This window comes from Oncorhynchus kisutch, linkage group LG19 (assembly GCF_002021735.2).
Source record: "Oncorhynchus kisutch isolate 150728-3 linkage group LG19, Okis_V2, whole genome shotgun sequence".
Lineage (NCBI taxonomy): Eukaryota > Metazoa > Chordata > Actinopteri > Salmoniformes > Salmonidae > Oncorhynchus > Oncorhynchus kisutch.
Window position 1 is genome coordinate 55,984 of NC_034192.2, and position 22,569 is coordinate 78,552.

General features: G+C 44.9%; 1 pseudogene; it reads left to right on the top strand.

Moving 5' to 3' along the window:
- Window positions 1–22,569, top strand: part of LOC109881868 (staphylococcal nuclease domain-containing protein 1-like) — a 356,997-nt pseudogene that overhangs the window by 31,539 nt on the left and 302,889 nt on the right.

The window sequence follows — 22,569 nt, forward strand, 5'->3', positions numbered from 1 at the left end:
TCGATATTGTAATGACGCCACAATGATGAACTAAATGACAGAGTGAATAGAAGAATACAGAACAGTCAGAAACATGCTTCTTGTTTACAGAAAGTCACGGAAGTATTCCTGCAAATATACACAGCAAAGGAATATCCTTTTTGGTTCTAAATGCAAAGCCTTCTGTTTGGGGCAAATCCAACATATCACTACGGAACTGCCTTATTTTCCAGCATGGTGGTGGCTGTATCATGGTATGGGTATGCTTGACATCGCCAAATACAGGGGAGTTTTTCAGGATAAAAATAAACTGAATGGAGCTAAGCAAAAGCAACATCCCTGCTTCAGTCTGCTTTACACCAGAGACTGGGAGAGGAATTCCCCATTCAGCAGGACAACAACCTAAAACACAAGGCCAAATCTACACAAGTTGCTTACCAAGGAAGACAGTGAATGTTCCTGGATGGCCAAGTTACAGTTTGGACCTAAATCTGCTTGGAAATCTATGGCAGGACTTGAAAATTGCTGTCTAGCCATGATACCCAGCATCTTGACAAACCTTGAAGAATTTCTAAAATAATAATGGGCAAATATTGCACAATCCAGGTGTGCAAAAATGTTCTTATAGACTTACCCAAAAAGACTTACAGCTGTACGCAATGGCAAAGGTGTTTCTAACATGTATTGACTCATGAAGCTGTGTAATTGTTGGTAAAAAAAAATAAAAAAAAGACATACATTTGAATCCCACTTTGTAACAATAAAATGTGAAGAACTCCATGGGGTCGGAATACTTTAACAAGGCACTGTACACACACACACACACACACACACACACGCACAACATCCATCCCCAATCCCACACTCCTCCCCCATACCAGCACATTCCACACCACATGACCCTCAGGGTCAGTAGGTCGTGACCCCCCCCCCCCCCCCCCCCCCCCCACACTTGTTTTTTTTCAATCCCCTACAGCTACGCAGCTCTTTACAAGCCAGCGTCATGTTTTTGTGCTAGTCATACATTTAGTCTCAACCAGGGGTCATTTATAGTGAAAGGAATTTACCCCAAATAGAGTATAAGTCCCAGAGGGAATTATGTTGATATTAGTGTCACGTTGGGACTAAGTGCATCGCCATCAAATAGGACTTTCTCAACAACCTTCAGTTGTAGCATTGGATATAATGGTGGGGGAAAGAATGAGGGATCTGACTCCCAGACACTTTCACATTGACTAGCTAGCCCATTCTATATGATTTCCTCTTTTGTGTTCAATCAGTGAATTATGGATAAGTTGTTTAGGGCTGCAAAATTACGGGACCTTTTTCAAGAAATTCCCTGGTTTTCCATGGTAGGAGGGAATAAGAAGGAACTCCAGATTCCAGAAATCCTCTAACTAGGATTTCGGGAAACCAGGGAATTCATTGTATTTACAGTATCTGTACAGTTATATATCCAACTGTCTCAATCCTCTGAAATGCCTTCCTGTCCGTGTCGTCTTTCAATATTGTCACTGTTAATGAAGGGAATGACGGCTTAAATGGGTATTAGAACACGTCCCCTGTTTCTCTCTGCCCTGCGTCATTTATCACAGATCGATGCCATCCTTTGAGGCCTTAAAAGTTAGCTTGAGTGTGTATTGTACAGACATGCTACCTACCATGAAAATCAATAGGCCTACAGGACTGTGAAATGGGCAGAGCAATGTTTTTGAGCATTTTCTATCATGCACTGTAAAAGGTGGAAGCAGGATGAGTCTGACGTTAGACATCGCCAATTGTTGACAGTAGAACAGTATATTAGTTGATATGGCCAGTTTATGTGGAGGCTCAGTAGCTGGAGTCATACAAAATGCATTAGACCCACCGCATGGTAAAATATTGTGTGGTTCCTGCCGATCAATGCCGCCTATCGATTCCCGGGCCTTGTGGAATCGTTTTATGGCCCTAGTTTTTTTTGTTTTTTTTAAAGAAGAAAAGAAAAGTGATTTTGGGACTTTCCGTTCCATCTCTCGCTCCCAGCCACTTGTATTTTGTGTTCCATTGCCATGGTTACTGGGGCGCTGTGTTCTCACACAAGGTGACATTAGATGTGTCCTTGGGTCACATGGGCTCGTTGTGTCCGCTCTAGGGGATAGAATCTCTACACAGATATTTATAGTTTGAGATTTAGATGGATAGAGGATGTCCTCTCTTCCCCTCTCTCTTTTCCTCATCTTCCTCCTCAATTCTCTGTCTGCCTCGCTATCTGTCAGTCTTCTTTCTCTCCTCCTCTTGTTCCTCCTGATGGGTTTCACACTCCTGTAGAACAGGGGAGACGATAGGTCTGTGTCCTCTGTCTCTCTGTGTGTGTGTCTCTCGCTCTCTCTCTTAATTGGCACAATACAGTACAGCTGACATTTAGGTCTTTTTCCCTCCTGACTTGGATCCTTTCTTGAGCGAAACACCTCATTAACAAATGTTTGAGTGTCTTTCTGCGAGGTGAAGTAGCGTGAGTAGTCTTGAACCAAGTGTAGTTGTATCTGGGCATGGTACCATCAGCTGATAATGGGCCTTGGCAGGCACAAAATGGAGGCGTTTCAGAGAGTCAGTGAAAGCCTATTAACAACCATGTAACTGTGCACCGAGGTAAAGGTCATGTGGTAAACCTCCTTAGACACATCATGGTGAATTCAGTCCCTAGGCAGTATACCAAAGACCCCCTCATCCCAAGGTAACTGAGCTTCAATGAAAGGCCTTTGTGAAGCCCCAGCGGAAACAAAATGGAGATCGGCGGCTCTGGGAATCAGCAGGAGGGGAGTTCCATTGGCCAGGTGTGAGATTGATTAGCTTACCTCTCAAAAGCACTGCGCTTCACTGAGCTGGAGAGAGGGGTGGTGGGGAGGAGAGGGGGGGCTAACATCATTACACTTTGGCCAAGGTTAACGGAAACCACATTAGGCGGTTAAGATTGTGATTTCTGCCATGGCTGGAGTCCCTCCTGTGAAGTCAGTTGCCTGGCTCACACGGTCAGGTCAACTCTTTTTGAACAATGTTCTCTAATTGCTAAGGGCGCTAGGCTAGCATAGGTAGGCACATTCAGAGGGAATCTATTCCAATGGAAATGGAGCGTGGGTGTGGGCACAGTTTTGTAACGATGGTTTCTCTTTCTATAAAGTGAGGGGTGGGCTTCTCCACCCAAAGCCCATGCTCCTGTGAGAGACACTGCCCCCTGTTGCCTCTTCTCCAGAAATTTCCATATGCTCAGCTGCACAGCACACGTGTCAGCACCGACACAAGGAGAACGACTAGAACATCCCAAAGGAGGAGAGGAAAGGACGAGCGCCGTGTGTGTGTGTGTGGTGGAGAGCTAATAATGGTCTTTATAGAATGGGCGGCAAACACAGAGCTATTGTAATCCATAGCATTATTTCTTTTTGCATTTGTGCGTGTGTCATTTCTTTGTGTGGGTGTGTTTGTCATTCACTGTAATTGTTGTGTTCCTGTATCTGTGTGTCTGTTCCTGATACTGATACTGACAAAAAAATAATAACGCTTTTGAAAATGCAAATGGGTTCTATTTATGTTCTGTTCCTGCCTTGTGTGTATTTGCACGTGTGTGTGTGATGCTGTCATTCATGCCGGGGTGTTTATGATCGAGATGGAACAATGGCACCAGTCCTCATCCCATCTCCCCAGTGACAGGACTCCTGAGTGGGAACGGTAAACAACAGTGCAGTGGGGATTCAGACTGGTGGGGAAGGAAGAAAGAAAGGGAGCCGGGGCCACGGCAGAGAAACAAGAAGGATGAGAGGGATGGCTGGAAGTCAGTGTTTGAATACGTTTTAATAACTATCTATTTCTTTCCCCCTCTGCTTTCCCCTTCTCTCGTTCTCATCCTGTATCTCGCTGTCTCTCTCTCTCTTTCTCCTTTCTCTCTGCAGGAGAAGAACAAAGACAAAGACAAGCGTTTCCGTCCCATCTATGACATCCCCTACATGTTCGAGGCCCGCGAGTTCATGAGGAAAAAGATCATTGGCAAGAAGGTAAGAGAACCACGCCCACAAGTCCCACTAACGTAGAGCTGTAGTTGACTAGATCTGCTCCAGAGGCTCTCCCAGAAGATCTAGTGTAGTCTAGATCAGTGGTTCCCATCCCTTTTCCGTTACTCTACCACCACCTGAATTTCTCTCTGCCCGGAGTACCCCTGAAGTACCTTGTCATGTGCGTTTTAGTCTTCTCATGAGTCTTCTCCAGTACCCCTGTGGATAGGCCAAGTACCCCCAGTGGGAACCACTGGTCTAGATCATCAGTTTTCTTTCTTGCATGGTTGTCTTGAAAAACACACATACAGTGGGGCAAAAAAGTATTCAGTCAGCCACCAATTGTGCAAGTTCTCCCACTTAAAAAGACGAGCGGCCTGTAATTTTCATCATAGGTACACTTCAACTATGACAGACAAAATTTGAAAATCACATTGTAGGATTTTTAATGAATTCATTTGCAAATTATGGTGGAAAATAAGAATTTGGTCACCTACAAACAAGCAAGATTTCTGGCTCTCACAGACCTGTAACTTCTTCTTTAAGAGGCTCCTCTGTCCTCCACTCGTTACCTGTATTAATGGCACCTGTTTGAACTTGTTATCAGTATAAAAGACACCTGTCCACAACCTCAAACAGTCACACTCCAAACTCCACTATGGCCAAGACCAAAGAGCTGTCAAAGGACACCAGAAACAAAATTGTAGACCTGCACCAGGCTGGGAAGACTGAATCTGCAATAGGTAAGTAGCTTGGTTTGAAGAAATCAACTGTGGGAGCAATTATTAGGAAATGGAAGACATACAAGACCACTGATAATCTCCCTCGATCTGGAGCTCCACGCAAGATCTCACCCCGTGGGGTCAAAATTATCACAAGAACGGTGAGCAAAAATCCCAGAACCACACGGGGGGGACCTAGTGAAGGACCTGCAGAGAGCTGGGACCAAAGTAACAAAGCCTACCATCAGCAAGGGCATTGAAGATGAAACGTGGCTGGGTCTTTCAGCATGACAATGATCCCAAACACACCGCCCGGGCAATTAAGGAGTGGCTTCGTAAGAAGCATTTCAAGGTCCTGGAGTGGCCTAGCCAGTCTCCAGATCTCAACCCCATAGAAAATCTTTGGAGGGAGTTGAAAGTCCGTGTTGCCCAGCACCAGCCCCAAAACATCACTGCTCTAGAGGAGATCTGCATGGAGGAATGGGCCAAAATACCAGCAACAGTGTGTGAAAACCTTGTGAAGACTTACAGAAAACGTTTGACCTCTGTCATTGCCAACAAAGGGTATATAACAAAGTATTGAGAAACTTTTCTTATTGACTAAATACTTATTTTCCACCATAATTTGCAAATAAATTCATAAAAAAATCCTACAATGTGATTTTCTGGATTTTATTCTTCTCATTTTGTCTGTTATAGTTGAAGTGTACATATGATGAAAATTACAGGCCTCATCTTTTTAAGTGGGAGAACTTGCACAATTGGTGGCTGACTGAATACTTTTTTGCCCCACTGTACACACTCCTGTAATATCTCACCTGCTATTTTAACTTGTTTGATTCATGTCAAGTGACATGGGAGTTGTCCCTCCACTCCTACCTCATACACTGACTGACCATTTGATTTGAATCAGTAGATTCAATCTAGTCGCTCCCTCTCTGGGCGGAAATCATGTGTGGCTCCAGCCCTGTGGCTCTGACGATTTAAACGGGTATTTTTGTGTGTTTGTGTCAGTAGTGATTTGTTGGGCCCAAACATGCTGGTAGTTTACATGGTCTTCACAGCAGGGACCGAAGTACTACACTTAAGAGTGACTGCAGAACATGCAGGCACACACAATCCTCTGGGCTTTGCACAACACCGAGCAAGGGGTCATGAGAGTTCAGTATTCAATAAGAGTTTGGAAACTCGTCACGCCCCTTATATTCATTAGAATCATCAACGTTAATTATTTTTTAATGAGGAGATATTCTATATTCTCCCTCGAAGCTAGTGTAGAGTGAAGCGACAGTAATGATTGCGGCGTGATTTGCGAAGACTGAATCAAGTCAGAAGTTCTTAGTCTGTCAATGTGCAAAAACACAGTTAAATGACTAAACCGTTCGGTACGGGGATCTTGGTTCGGTCCGCACTGTCAACCCAAAATACATTTAAGAACTTATTTTTTTAAACACTGTGCTTATAGGCTGTGCCTACACAACGTTGTGTGCCTCTTGAGTAAATCTGAGCATAATTTTGTTTTCAGGCTATTCCGTCAGACAACTAAAGCCTATGCACACATTGTAATCAAAATTAGAATCTTAATTGGCGTATTTCAAGCTGTCCTTTTTGTGAGGCGCAGCCGGGAACTAGTTCTGTACGATGGTGAGGGTTGGGGTCGATAGACGAGGAGGATTCTCCATTGGTTAATCTCCAGTTTGGGAACATTTTGGCTTCCCACAAGAGTACAACGGCGATGGACATAGATTGTCTCCATGGCTCAACGAGAATAGCCTATGCAGCTGCCAACACCTCAAACATGAAACATGTTGACACATTTACGCCGACATTACCTCAGTATTCCTACCACTGGAGACAAAAAACCCAACAACTTCGTCTCCCCTCTGAATTGAAGCAGCCTTTCACAACTGATTCTGACCAGGCAAAATAAATGACAAGAATGATAGATCAAATAGCATTTTATTTGTCACATGCGCCGAATACAACAGGTGTATACCTTACCGTGAAACTCTTACTTACAAGGCTTTAACCTGTTGAGTGTAGGGGGCAGTATTTTGATGTTTGGATGAAAAACGTACCCAAATGAAACTGCCTATTTCTCAAGCCCAGAATCATGAGTATGCATATAATTGTCAGATTAGGATAGAAATCACTGTAAAGTTGCCAAAAGTGTCAAAATATTGTCTGAGTATAACAGAACTGATATTGCAGGCGAAAACCTGAGGAAAATCCAACCCGGAAGTGCTGTTTTTCCTGAAAGCTCTCTGCTCCATTGCCTTCGCTCCATTTAAAGGGATATCAACCAGATTCCTTTTCCTATGGCTTCCACCTGTTGTGAACAGTCTTTAGACATAGTTTCAGGCTTTTATTTTGAAAAATGAGCGAGAAAGAGTACAGCGCGCCATTGGATGGCTGGGTGCCAGCAGCGTTTTGCATGCGCAACAGAGTGGAGCAGAGGTTTTGTCTCTCTCTCCTATTGAAGAAGTTATCGTCCGGTTGAAATATTATCGGTTATATATTGTAAAAACATCCTGAGGATTGAATATAAAAAACGTTTGACATGTTTCTAAGGAAATTTACGGATACTATTTGGAATTTTCTGAATATAACACGCCAACCAAATGGAGGTATTTTGGATATAAAAATAATCCTTATGGAACAAAAGGAATATTTATTGTGTAACTGGGAGTCTCGTGATTGCAAACATCCGAAGATCATTTTTATTTATTATTATTATTTATTTTATTTTTATTGCTTTTCTGACTTTTGTGACCAATCTACTTGGCTGCTAGCTGTTTAATGTTTTGTCTGCTGAGAGAGAGGTCCTTACATAAGCGTTTGATATGCTTTCGCCGAAAAGCTTTTTTGAAATCTGACACACCAGGTGGATTAACAACAAGCTAAGCTGTGTTTTGCTATATTGCACTTATGATTTCATGAAAATTAAATATTTTTTGTAATTTAATTTGAATTTAGCGCTCTGCAATTCAGCGGATGTTGACGAATATGATCCCGCTAACGGGATGGGTGCATCAAGAACTTAACCTCTGGGATATGTGGGACGATAGCGTCCCACCTCGCCAACAGCCAGTGAAAGTGCAGGGTGCCAAATTCAAAACAACAAAAATCTCATAATTAAAATTCCTCAAGCATACAAGTATTTTACACCATTTTAAAGAGAAAATTCTCGTTAATCCAGCCACAGTGTCTGATTTTAAAAATGCTTTACAGCGAAAGCACCACACAAATATGTTAGGTAACGACCAACTCACAGAAAAACACAGCCATTTTTCCAGCCAAAGGGAGGAGTCAGAAAAAGCACAAATAGAGATAAAATGTATCACTAACCGTTGATCTCCATCAGATGACACTCATAGGACTTCATGTTACACAATACATGTATGTTTTGTTCGATAAAGTGCATATTTCTATCAAATCTCATTTTACATTGGCGCGTTACGTTCAGTAGTCCTAAAACATGCAGTGATTGTGCAGAAAGCCACATCTATTTACAGATATACTCAATATAAATGTTGATGAAAATACAAGTGTTATACATGGAATTAGAGATACTTTTCCTTAATGCAACCGCTGTGACAGATTTAAAAAAAACGTTACGGAAAAAGGAAACCATGCAATAATCGGAGTACAGCGTTCAGACAACAAAGCAGCCAAAAAGATATCCACCATATTGGGTAGTCAACATTAGTCATAAATAGCATTATAAATATTCACTTACCTTTGATATTCATCAGAATGCACTCCCAGGAATCACAGTTCCACAATAAATGTTTGTTTTGTTCGATAATGTCCATTTATGTCCAAATAGCTTCTTTTGTTAGGGCTTTTGGTAAACAAATCCAAAAGCGCGTTCAGGTCCAGCCGAACGTCAGATGAAAAGTTGAAAAAGTTCCGTTACAGCCCGTAGAAACATGTCAAACTAAGTATGGAATCAATCTTTAGGATGTTTTTATCATAAATCTTCAATAATGTTCCAACCGGAGAATTCCCATGTCTGTTGAAAAGCATTGGAACGAGAGCTAACTCTCTCGTGACCGCAACTCAGAACCTTTGGCACTCTGCCAGACACCTGACTCATTCCTCTCTCATTCGGTCCCACTTCACAGCAGAAGCCTGAAACAACGACTGTTGACATCTAGCGGAAGCCTTAGGAAGTGCAACATAACCAATATCCCACTATCTCCAATAGGGGCTGAGTTAAACTACAAGCCTCAGATTTCCCACGTCCTGGTTGGATTTTTCTCAGGTTTTTGCCTGCCATATGAGTTCTGTTATACTCACAGACATCATTCAAACAGTTTTAGAAACTTCAGTGTTTTCTATCCAGTACTACTAATAATATGCATATATTAGCATCTGGGACAGGGTAGCAGGCAGTTTACTCTGAGAACCTTATTCATCCAAGCTACTCAATACTGCCCCCCTGTCACCAAGAAGTTAACCAATGATACAGTTCAGGAAATATAGTTAATTAACTAAAAGTAACACAAGAAAATGACATAACGAGACTATATACAGGGGGAACCGGTATCGAGTCAATATGCAGGGGTACAGGTTAGTCAAGGTAATTTGTAAAGTGACTATGCATAGATAATAAACAACCAGTAGCAGCAGTGTAAAAACAAAGGGGGGGTTCAGTCAATGTAAATAGTCCGGGTGGCTTGGGGGTGGAATCTGTTGAGGAGCTGTTTTGTCATAGACTTGGCACTCTGGTACCGCTTGCCGTGTGGTAGCAGTGAGAACTTGGGTGACCGGAGTCTTTGACAATTTTTTGGGCCTTCCTCTGACACTGTCTAGTAGATAGGTCCTGGATGGTAGGAAGCTCGTCCCAGTAATGTACTGAGCCGTACACATTACGCCCTCTGTAGTGCCTTAAAGCTGAGCTGTAGTCAATGAACAGCATTCTGAGGTATGTTCATAGCCGTGGATATGCGTCCAATCTCGGTGGTTGAGAAGAATTTTGGGTTTCAGCACCTCCTGAAAGTGCTCTCGAAACTTTGCGAACTTCGCGTTCTCGCAACCATTTCAGCAAACGGGTAGTACCTGCTCTGTATAAGCAAGCTGAACCTGACGTTTGTCAGTGAATTGGCCAGTGGACCCTGTGTTGCGCCTACTACAGATGGATGTACCTCCATGGCTACAGAGAGCTACTTAACAGTGACATCACATTAACACCGGAGTGGGAAATGAGAAGTACCTTTTTTACGTCCTCCAGTGCTTCTGCTGGCATCCACTATAAACGTCCAGCACATTGACAGTCCAGGAGAAGCACTCTAGTGGTGCTGTGGTTTACGGAGAGACGTTGTACTCCTGGGTCTGTTAGAACACAACTCAAACATTCCCGTGCCTGGAGTGAGAGTTTGATTGGTGGTGGTCTGTGTGTGAGGGAGAGAGTTTGTGTGTACAAGAGATTTTGTGGTTGTGTGTGCAGCTGTTTATGGTCTGTTTAAGAGTGTGAGTGCGTGTTCAGTGTATTTTGCAGATTTTCCGCTCCAGCTCCTCGTTTTATAATTCATTGAAGGTAGAGATGTAGTCAGCCCAGAAGACCCAGCCATGGCGGTATGATTTGTTTCTGCAATAACCGCACTATTAATCACCCGCCCTTGTGGTTTAGATTAGGCCTTGATTGAAACGTGTAGATGCACAGAGGCATCAGAATTAGTAGACGTATCTACAGTTATACATGCATCTGACTCTAAAATCATCGCACGTCGACTAGATCTATATCTCAAATGGATTATATCATCTGGGAAGGTGCATGAGTCTCCAACCAGACCTGGATTGAAACACTTTAGAAAGCTTTCAAATACTTTCAACGATTGCTTTAGCCTTGCTTGGAGTGCCAGTTTGGCGGGGGGTTGGAACTTTTGCGACTATTCAGTTGGTTCCATTGCAACAGGCATGCTCAATCAAGCCCAGCTAATATATGTCAAATGATTTTCAAATGGTATTTCAATCCAGGATAGTCTTATTTATCCTCTCATTCTTCTTTGCCCCTCATCCTTGATTGGATTCCTCCACCTCTCCCATAAAGTCATTATAAAAGCTGAGAGTACGGCACTGTGTTCATCCATTGCAGTATATTCCTTTAGAAGGCTAGGCCCTCCCCCGTCTGTTCCTAATCTTTTGAAGTGATGACGGTGTAGAGCTTCACTTCACTGTTCGCTGTAGCCCAATCCATCCAGCATGAGACTAAAACATTCCCCCGTTCTTTTGATTTGATTTGTATTCACAATTTAAGGTTGCAAAAGGAAAACAGTACAATATCATCAAGTCCGAACTGAAATATTTTGAAACTGAGCGTTTTCTATTGGTACAGTGGGGAGAACAAGTATTTGATACACTGCCGATTTTGCAGGTTTTCCTACACATTTTTTATCATAGGTACACTTCAACTGTGAGAGACGGAATCAAAAACAAAAATCCAGAAAATCACATTGTATGATTTTTAAGTAATTAATTAGCATTTTATTGCATGACATAAGTATTTGATCACCTACCAACCAGTAAGAATTCAGTCTCTCACAGACCTGTTAGTTTTTCTTTAAGAAGTCCTCCTGTTCTCCATTCATTACCTGTATTAACTGCACCTGTTTGAACTTGTTACCTGTATAAAAGACACCTGTCCACACACTCAATCAAACAGACTCCAACCTCTCCACAATGGCCAAGACCAGAGAGCTGTGTAAGGACATCGGGGATAAAAATGTAGACCTGCACAAGGCTGGGATGGGCTACAGGAAAATAGACAAGCAGCTTGGTGAGAAGGCAACAAATGTTGGCGCAATTATTATAAAATGGAAGAAGTTCAAGATGATGGTCAATCACCCTCTGTCTGGGGCTCCATGCAAGATCTCACCTCGTGGGGCATCAATGATCATGAGGAAGGTGAGGGATCAGAACTACACGGCAGGACCTGGTCAATGACCTGAAGAGAGCTGGGACCACAGTCTCAAAGAAAACCATTAGTAACACACTACGCCGTCATGGATTAAAATCCTGCAGTGCATACAAGGTCCCCCTGCTCAAGCCAGCGCATGTCCAGGCCAGTCTGAAGTTTGCCAATGACCATCTGGATGATCCAGAGGAGGAATGGGAGAAGGTCATGTGGTCTGATGAGACAAAAATAGAGCTTTTTGGTCTAAACTCCACTCGCCGTGTTTGGTGGAAGAATGAGGATGAGTACAACCCCAAGAACACCATCCCAACCGTGAAGCATGGAGGTGGAAACATCATTCTTTGGGGATGCTTTTCTGCAAAGGGGACAGGATGACTGCACCGTATTGAGGGGAGGATGGATGGGGCCATGTATCGCGAGATCTTGGCCGCCAACCTCCTTCCCTCAGTAAGAGCATTGAAGATGGGTCGTAGCTGGGTCTTCCAGCATGACAATGACCCGAAACACACAGCCAGGGCAACTAAGGAGTGGCTCCGTAAGAAGCATCTCAAGGTCCTGGAGTGGCCTAGCCAGTCTCCAGACCTGAACCCAATAGAAAATCTTTGGAGGGAGCTGAAAGTCCGTATTGCCCAGCGATGGCCCCGAAACCTGAAGGATCTGGAGAAGGTCTGTATGGAGGAGTGGGCCAAAATCCCTGCTGCAGTGTGTGCAAACCTGGTCAAGAACTACAGGAAACGTATGCTCTCTGTAATGGCAAACAAAGGTTTCTGTCCCAAATATTAAGTTTTGCTTTTCTGATGTATCAAATACTTATGTCATGCAATAAAATGCTAAATGATTTTCTGGATTTTTGTTTTAGATTCTGTCTCTCACAGTTGATGTGTACCTATGATAAAAATTACAGACCTCCACATGCTTTGTAAGTAGGAAACACTGCCGATTTAGCAGGTTATCAAATACACGTTCTCCCCACTGTATATTGAGGCTCCCCAACTCAAACGGGCAACAATTATTAAGTATTTGAAACCCTGGCTGATCACAAATTTCCTCCCGTTTTTTAAAAGCCTGTGTTTTTGCTAAGACACGGCTCGGCTGAGAATGGACTTGTTTTTTCGGGCGATTCCTAGATAAATGTTGATACCCAAACTATTTTTTACCTTGAAGGTAGGTTCATTGCCCTCGGCCGCCATGGCAACCAGAGTTAGAAAGCACGACAAGGAAGAATCTGAGATGATTAGCCCCATCAAGTGTTGTATTGATGTAAGGGTACAGTGGTGTGAGACGAGGGTGAATGTACCAATACGTACATGGAAGGAAAAGGGCTGTAATGCTGATCTTTGACTGCATATAGGCCTAATGTGCTTCTGTTTTGGTCCCATTTTGACTGAAGAAAAGGGAAATGTCAGGGAACCCAGTTCACTAAGTGTGGAAGCTAAACCATCCAACGAGCAGATCTGACAGTCCTACCAATGCTTTTGTCCTGCTATGCAGAAGGACCAGTGTTTTGACTACAGCAACCATTAGAGAGGGAGTTCTCTGATCATGTCCAGTGGCTGTTTTTATCTCTCCTGCTTCGCTGGCCACCACAGACACCATCATTTTACCTCAGCAAACACAAAGGACAGAAGAGATTTGACAGTACCGCAGGTGGCAGGTAGCCTAGCGGTTAAGAGCGTTAGGGCCAATAACCCAAAGATTGCTGATTCGAATCCCAGAGCCGACTAGGTGCCCTTGAGCAAGGCACTTAACCCCAATTGCTCCTGTAGGTGGCTCTGGATAAGATGGTCTTCTAAATGACTAACGTTTAAATGTAGTACTAAAGCCTTTGAGCCTGGTTTAATTTGAGAACCTGCACTGGGTTCTTTTAGCGCTCTTAGCTCTGCTCGGCACGACCGGCACCATCACTTTACTTCATCAGCGGGGTAATTGGGACTTGACACGGTGGTACTCTGCGGTATTTTCAGACACGTCTGGTGCTCGGGAGGGCACGGTACGCCCGAAAGCCCCAGCTCGGAGCCGCCGAGACGAGGGCGCTCTGCCCTCGTCTCACACAGCACAGCAGACTACATTAGTTTAACAAGTTATTTTCTCTCCCTCGAAATCCGGTGGGACGTTGTGCAAGGAGTGCAGCCATCCCCAAATTGGATTCACCTGCTGGGCATCCCTCATCAGAATGTGCCCCTCTTCAGTCCCGAGTGGTCCGAAAGAGGGTTTTACATGACAGGTCAAAGTTTGTATCATACAGTCCACCAATGGTGGTTGTTGGGAATTGAACCAACTTTTCCCCACAGAACACTATTGTCATCGACCTAAGCATAAAAGGCGTACAACGCTGAAATACAATAAGCTCAATCAATCATTCAAAGTGTCTGTTTAGTAAGTTGGCAGACAGCCAGAGGAAGCCTCAAAGTGCTCCACTTTAAGAGATGTATACAAGAATAATGTCCCTTTGTCTCCATCTCTATCAAGATGGCTGAGATACTTTTCATCTCTTATGAAGCGTGTCCAATATTCAAAGGGTTTCTGTTATCAGAGGTTGGGTCCATATCAAATGGATGTCAGAGCATCAGTTAAGAGCTGTTAATGTGTGACTGAGGTAGTTGGTTATTTTTTGACTTGCACAAGTGGAGGAAAATACCAAACTACCCTCTTAATGATTCTGTGCTACAATAAAACTTATTTCGATACATTTTAATAACCAAGTTTCAGGGATTAGTCATATAGACAACATTGTTTTTCTACATTTAAGAATATTAAGTTCAACAGAGAATTTAACCAGACTGCATCTCAATTCCAACGTTCTTTTGATGTGTGAGGAGAACATTTTGTTTTGAATCCCAGTTATCGTTTTTTTTTATTCAAATGTGTCCAAGTGTTATTTGACTTCTTAACACCCACACACACGGCTCTGAAAGGAAATCAAGAGAGTGGATGGATACAGTCAGTCAGTGTACAATCTCAGGCCATAGACTTCAGGTTGCTAATCACAAGATTAGTACTGATATAGGATCAGCTCCATATCATATCATATATATATATATATATTCCATATAATTTGATTGGTTCTGAAGACTTATCCTCTATCAGCGCCTCTACTATCAGCCGCTGTGAATATGGGCCCTGAAGTGCTGTACACAAGCCTCAGATGGTTAGACTGGACCGGAGTCCATGTCAGGTCGCTTCTCTTCCTTCTATCCCTCAACACACTGACAGAGACGCCAGAAAGCCTGAGAAGTTTATTCGTGTCGGGTAATGAAGGTAAATCTGCAGAGAAGTGCTTTCTGCTCTCTCTATTTCCGTCTCTCTTTCTCTCTCCCTCTTTCTCTCTTTCTCTCTTTCTCTCTCTCTTTCTCTCTCCATCTCTCCCACTCCCTCTCTCTCTCTTCTCTCACCGTATTGAAATAGCTGTTTCGCTCGGTGACATAATCCAAAGCTAGATTTGGTTAACTTTATAAGTAGTGCTGTTCCTCTTTTCTATGTGCCGGGTCTCAGCCTCAGCAGAAAAAGGCCAATGGAAACGTTGCATTAATCCACTTATCAGAGGAGAGCACATTCGGATAATCCCGGCCTGCTCAAAGTGGCTCCTGTTCTGCTGCGCGAGTGTAGTACAGTGAATAGCAGTTTTTAAAATATATATTTTTATAACGTGTGTGTGAATGTAAAGGAAGACCCCGTGGCGTTTGTGTTGCCAGTTTGACTATAGTGGGAGCAGTCGGTGTGTGTAGCGGTATGCACACGTGTTTCTCTTTATACATGCCTGCTCAGTTCACAGGAGTCACTAGGTCCCCAGGTCCAGATCCCAGATGGGACTTTGTGTGGAGTTTGTGGTTCACCCCACTTCCCTAAATGATAGCCAGCTGCTTTTACTGTGTTAACAACACCAGGGCATCTGAGTACATCAACACTGTTATGAAGTCATGTCTCTCTCCACCCGGGGCTTTAAGACGCTGGAATTACAGCTGTGTGTTTGAGCAGAGCCGAGGCTCAGTTTTTAATCCATAAAATATGTATTAGACTTTCCCCGCTGCACCTAGCGCCAGACTATTAAACTCAACCACTCACACTGTGGTTGGTGTGGGGAGCTCTGCAGCAAAACAGCCCTGTGTCTGACCAAGCATGCTTTTTACTTATTGTACACCTACACTCTATCTACCTACACTCTATCTACGCAGACGCCCGCACACACACACACAGTTTACAATTGGCTCATTCATCCACCCTCCTCTCCCCTGTAACTATTCCCCAGGTCGTTGATGTAAATGAGAACGTGTTCTCAGTCAATTTACCTGGTAAAATAAGGAATAAATAAAAAACAGTTAAGCGAATCTCCGAGCCCCTGATCCCAGTCGGGAACAAACACATTTCTTCCCCAACTCCTCCTCATCAGATATCCCCCTCCAGTCCTCTCCTCTAGGGGTCTCTTCTAAATGACTTCTCTATCTCGAGATCTGCACACTGGTCTGTGGAGAATCTGCTGGATCCTCTAATCTACCATCGCTTTGTCAAACCTTTTAATCTATCATCACTTTTCTTAATGGGGTCAGACTCTCCCTCTCTGTCGTGCTCTGCTGAAAATCTGCTCTATTCCTTTTTCCGTCTCCTTCCTCCTTCTGCTTTTGTCCTCATTTTTTCCTCTAATCTTTCTCTTCCTCTTTCTCTCTCTCTGCTCCTCTCCTCTCTCTCTCTCCATCTGCTCCTCTCCTCTCTCTCTCCATCTGCTCCTCTCCTCTCTCTCTCCATCTGCTCCTCTCCTCTCTCTCTCCATCTGCTCCTCTCCTCTCTCTCCATCTGCTCCTCTCCTCTCTCTCTCCATCTGCTCCTCTCCTCTCTCTCTCCATCTGCTCCTCTCCTCTCTCTCTCCATCTGCTCCTCTCCTCTCTCTCCATCTGCTCCTCTCCTCTCTCTCTTCATCTCTGCTCCTCTCCTCTCTCTCCATCTGCTCCTCTCCTCTCTCTCCATCTGCTCCTCTCCTCTCTCTCTCCATCTGCTCCTCTCCTCTCTCTTCATCTCTGCTCCTCTCCTCTCTCTCCATCTCTGCTCCTCTCCTCTCTTTCTCTCCTTCTCTGCTCCTCTCCTCTCTTTCTCTCCTTCTCTCCTCTTTCTCTGCTCCTCTCCTCTCTTTCTCTCCTTCTCTGCTCTCTTTCTCACACTCTTCCTCCTTCCCTCATCTGAAGTTATTATCCCTGCCCAACGATGCAGAGCCATTACAGAAGATGTGTAGATTCGGGAGGAGACGCGACACAAAGCACAAATGAACCAAAACCATATTTTATGGGGGGAATAAATGCCTTATTTGTTGAGGCACAAAAAAGCTTACAGCCGTGTTCCGCTGTGGGGAAATGAGGAGCCTCGGCAGGAAGTCTGCGCTAAATGAAATTTCCATTATGCCGATCAGATTGGGTTGTTATGCTTATTTTCTGTCATGAAGTGTGTGTGTGTGAGTGTTTGCTAGCGGGAATTTTACTAAGAGCATCTTATACCAATGTTATTGACAGTAATATGTTGTGTAGTCCAGGCAGTTTTCTATATTAAGTGGAAGTTGAGCCTTGTGTTTTGGTTTGTTATAGGGGAACTTTCTACTCATTCTGTTAGGTCTACTTCAACATGAAAATAGATGCAATGGCCTCCCAAGACTTCTAGTAACAGTCACACACAATAACATTTAGGGTAGTTAGTAAATGCTTCAGCCATTTTGTAGAAGTAAATATATTTTGTCACATACACTGGATAGAGGCAGTGAAATGTATTATATTACAGGGTCAGCCGTAGTAGTACGGTGCCCTGGAGCAAATTAGGTTTAAGTGCCACATTGACAGATTTTTCACCTTGTCTGCTCAGGTATTCGAACCAGCAACCTTTTGGTTACTGGCCAAACTCTCTAACCGCTAGGCTACCAATGATAAACCCTACGAATGTGCCCTATTGTTGTACAAAACGCTACATCGCTCCACATAGTCCTCAAATGTAGTACGACACCTTTTAGTCCCCTTTTTATGGTTACACTGTAGCCCCAAACCCTCTTGTCGCTAGGCCGTTCTAGCTTCTTCCTCTACCACTCTCTCACATCCCCATCTTACCACCCACCCTCTCCAGACGCCAACTTAGCAGAGAGCATGCTGGTACATCCATTTCCTATAATCCTGTCTACACTCCATCACCGTGTCCTTGTCCAGCGAGGCCCTCAGATTAATGACAACGCCCCCCTCGTCTCCTCTCCCACCTCTGTGACCCCACCATCTGGGACGGTTGGGACCCTCGCACCTCTCTCTAACGGATTAGCTCTTTGTTTGCTCAACTGTATGATGGAGTAAAAATGCAGGCCTGGAGATTCCCAGATTGTAGATTCCCTGTTGCTCCCATCCTGGGCTTAGGGAATGTCATTGCCTGTCCCCACCTATCCTATTCATCCCTGCTTCTGTTTGCTCTGTCGGCCCGGAAGGGAGGAATGGGGGAAATGGTTGTTCCCCATCTAAACACTGTTTTTCCTCCACCCGCTGTGTGCTGCTGGGCCTGTCCCTGTTTGATAGTAATCTGCCACCTCTTGGTTGCGCGGGCGCGTGCGTGTGTTCGTGAGCGTGGAGTTATAAACAGCCCCAGTGCTCCTCTGGGGAGATCCACAGTCCAGCCTGACATGATTCACACTGACTGGGGGTGACCTTGTAAACTAGCCCGTACACACACACGCGCACGCACATACATGTCTGTCTATTGCATTTTCATGACCAGTATTTCTAATTATTTGAAAAACGTTGACTAGTCGATGCCTTGATTTTATTACGACTTGATGTTCCCAACATATTGCTCACCATCTGTCTGCTTCAGAGGGACAAGAGTCATGAGAAACTAGTTTTGACCAGTCATGTAAATAAGGTGCTGCAAACAAATTGGCTTCCTACTTAAAAAGATGGAGAACAAGCTATGAAGGAAAATACTAGCGTTTTGTAACTTTATCGAGTCCCCCCATCACTAATGTTAGTCATGAATGATAGGCCGACATAACGACAAAATAAATGACGTTGACACAAATTGACTCCATCTCCCCACGTGTGCAGTCATACGTTGTGTTCAACCCTATATTACATGACGGTGACCATGAGGACTTGAGGTCTCTAGTCCACTGAAGACACGGTGGCTCTTCTAAATCAGCCTTCAGTTGTTTGACGTCATTCACCGGGAGAGTTGTCTGACATAATTTCCTGTGACATGCATTGACATAATTTCCTGTGACATGGCGTTTCAGGTGAACGTCACGGTGGACTACATCAGAGCTGCCACCAGCTCCTCAGAGACCAGCACCATCCCCGCCTTTGCAGAACGCACCTGTGCCACGGTCACCATCGGCGGCATGTGAGTACACCTATCTGGACACCAACTTGTCCCCCTGCACCGTCGACCTCTGCTGACCCCTAACATGTCTGTCACCTTGCTTGTAGACAGGATGAGTAGTCCAGACGAGCGTTTGTCAATCCTGGCTCCGGAAACCTCTATAGTGCAGAGCTTTGTTCTAGTCCAGTAGGAACACGGCAGAGTCGGCTCAAACTTACTGTATTTCACCCATTGGAACGTTGAGTTGGGTGTTAGTACTGGACTGGAACAAACATGCACAATATGCTATGATTGAAGGGGACTGATCTAGGCCATATATATCTATATTCCTTAGAATCAGTTGAAGTGAATATCTGTCTGTAGGCCACTGATGTAATGGATAAGACAGTTGAAGGAGAAATAAAAGCTCTACAAAGGCCCAATAGAACAGCCTACTGCATTAAAGAGCAACCAACGTGGGCAAGCCACACAGTTCATTCACACCCCTTCAGGTCAACATGTCGCCCGGCTACGCCCTCTGAGGTTGTTTTCACTCATACAAATGGAAGAAAGACATTGTTAAGACATGTTCTGGAGCTACGGAGTCCCTCTCCTTTCATCTGCTAGCCCCCCTTATCACACGGCACCGCTAGTTAGCAGCAACGTCCGGCCAGCGTAGGTCACCCAATTACCAGGCAGATTGCGGTGCATTGTGGGTAACAGGTGGCCGGGCCGCCCTCAGGCTCTGAGGTGCTGTGTGTGTGTGAGCGTGCTCGTCTTATGGCGCACCATATTTCTCTCCACGTGGTGAGCCAGACCCCTCTACCCGTTTAGCACAAGGCGAGGGAGAGAGGCACAGCAGGGGGGCTAGCTGGAGATAGCTAGTGCCAGCAGGCTAGCAGCCGACGTCCTAGATACCACAACCATTGAGATTGTTAGTATTGGAGTGGGGACTGGTGGAGAGGGGTGTGGAAAAGGCCTGTTTGACCGTACCCTGCTTTTAGGCTAATTTAAGGTTGTGTTAAAGGTTGTCTGATTTCCCAAGGACACGTCAACCTCATTTCCTCATACTTTATAAATGCATACAGTCAGGCAGGCTAGGTCATTCAGTAAATAAGAGTTTGTTCTTTAAACTGACTTGACTTTATAAATGAAGGTAGAATAAATACAATCTTTGGAACAAGCACTAAACTGACAACCTGGGTGGGTCAAAGTGAAAGATCCACCATGTTGTTTTCACCCATCCCAGTCATGTGAGATCTATGAAATGAAAACAATATGCTTTTCCAACTTTTTTTAAAGTGTCTAATTTGAAGGCAATTTGCAACACTTAGTCCAACATTTTTGCAGTGTTTGCTGATCTGCCTCCACATTTCCATTCAGAAGATGTGAAAGTCATTAAAGCCACTGTCATGATGTGATGCTCAATTTGTCTCAATTTATAAAAGACCGAGAAATGAAACAAAGTGAGGACGGGGGAAATACTTTTTCTGTTTTTTCTCTTTTCTTTTTGACTCCACATCTCAATTGAAGGCAGTTTACTAGACCCCTCCTGTTTCTATTCTCTCTGCCTGCCTCTCTCCCTCTCTCTGCCGGCCGGCCTGCCTCTCTCCCTCTCTCTGCCGGCCGGCCTGCCTCTCTCCCTCTCTCTGCCGGCCGGCCTGCCTCTCTCCCTCTCTCTGCCGGCGGCGGCCGGTCTCTCTCTCTCTCGCGCTCTCATCTCTCTCGCGCGCTCTCATCTCTCTCGTGCTCTCTCTCGCGCTCTCATATCTCTCGTGCTCTCTCTCGCGCTCTCATATCTCTCGCGCTCTCTCTCGCGCTCTCATATCTCTCGCGCTCTCTCTCGCGCTCTCATCTCTCTCGCGCTCTCATCTCTCTCGCGCTCTCATCTCTCTCGCGCTCTCTCTCGCGCTCTCATCTCTCTCGCGCTCTCTCTCGCGCTCTCATCTCTCTCGCGCTCATCTCTCTCGCTCTCATCTCTCTCGCTCTCATCTCTCTCGCGCTCTCTCTCTCGCGCTCTCATCTCTCTCGCGCTCTCATCTCTCTCGCGCTCTCATCTCTCTCGCGCTCTCATCTCTCTCGCGCTCTCATCTCTCTCGCACTCTCATCTCTCTCGCGCTCTCTTTCGCGCTCTCATCTCTCTCGCGCTCTCATCTCTCTCGCGCTCTCATCTCTCTCGCGCTCTCATCTCTCCCGCGCTCTCATCTTTCCCGCGCTCTCATCTCTCTCGCGCTCTCATCTCTCTCGCGCTCTCATCTCTCTCGCGCTCTCATCTCTCTCGCGCTCTCATCTCTCTCGCGCTCTCATCTCTCTCGCGCTCTCATCTCTCTCGCGCTCTCATCTCTCTCTCGCGCTCTCATCTCTCTCTCGCGCTCTCATCTCTCTCTCGCGCTCTCATCTCTCTCTCGCGCTCTCATCTCTCTCTCGCGCTCTCATCTCTCTCTCGCGCTCTCATCTCTCTCTCGCGCTCTCATCTCTCTCTCGCGCTCTCTCTCGCGCTCTCATCTCTCTCGCTCCAATTAATCTGAACAGAAAACCTAATAAACATTTCACCACAACGAGGAGCCACCAAACTTTCTTAGCATGCCGACAGGCTAACAAAACATTTTGAAAGACAAGCCTGCACCGAGTGCACTCACTCCCATCCACTTTAGCTGTTACATGGGCGCCTAAGGGCTCTGAGCTAACTGTAGAGCCCTTCCATCGAACTCTCACCCGTTATTTTTCTACTTCTTTCTCTCACCTTCCCCCTCTTTCTGTGGTTGTGAAATAACAATGCAGCCTCTGGTTGCTGTGGTTCGAAGGTCTCTCTCACCTCACTATGTTGCCGGGACCTTGACTTGCTAGTCAGTTAGTTAGTCAGTCATTGTCTTTCACATTTTCTTTAAGCTTTCTTCTGTGTTTCTTCAGTGTTTCTGGGCTTGTGTTTCTGAGCTTGTGTTTCTTCAGTGTTTCTGAGCTTGTGTTTCTGGGCTTGTGTTTCTGAGCTTGTGTTTCTTCAGTGTTTCTGAGCTTGTGTTTCTTCAGTGTTTCTGAGCTTGTGTTTCTTCAGTGTTTCTGAGCTTGTGTTTCTTCAGTGTTTCTGAGTTTGCCCCCGCGCCCTTTTTGGTGTATTGATGGGCCGTGTTGCAGCCTTGAAGCTTTCTACTGTATAATAACTGGGTTGAGAACTAAACAGGGGTTAAAATCACCTCGCTTTCTCTCTCTCTCTCTCTGTCGGTCTTTCTCTCTGTCTTCCTCTCTCGGGCTCTCTCACTCACTCTGTTTCTCTCACTCACTCTGTTTCTCTCACTCACTCACTCTGTTTCTCTCACTCACTCTCTGTTTCTCTCGCTCACTCTCTGTTTCTCTCACTCCCTCCACAGTAACATAGCCGAGGCATTGGTCAGTAAAGGTTTTGCCACGGTCATCCGCTACAGACAGGATGATGACCAGCGCTCATCCCACTACGACGAGCTACTGGCTGCAGAGGCACGGTAAGCACAGTGCCCCAAAATGGTTTCTACTGCTGAAAACTAAACCTGACTGATTTAACCAGCTTGACTAAACCTCCCTTTAAATGAAAATGCTTTCTGTCAAGCTCATGCAACAACACAAGTGTATTCCCCTTCGGGATACAATA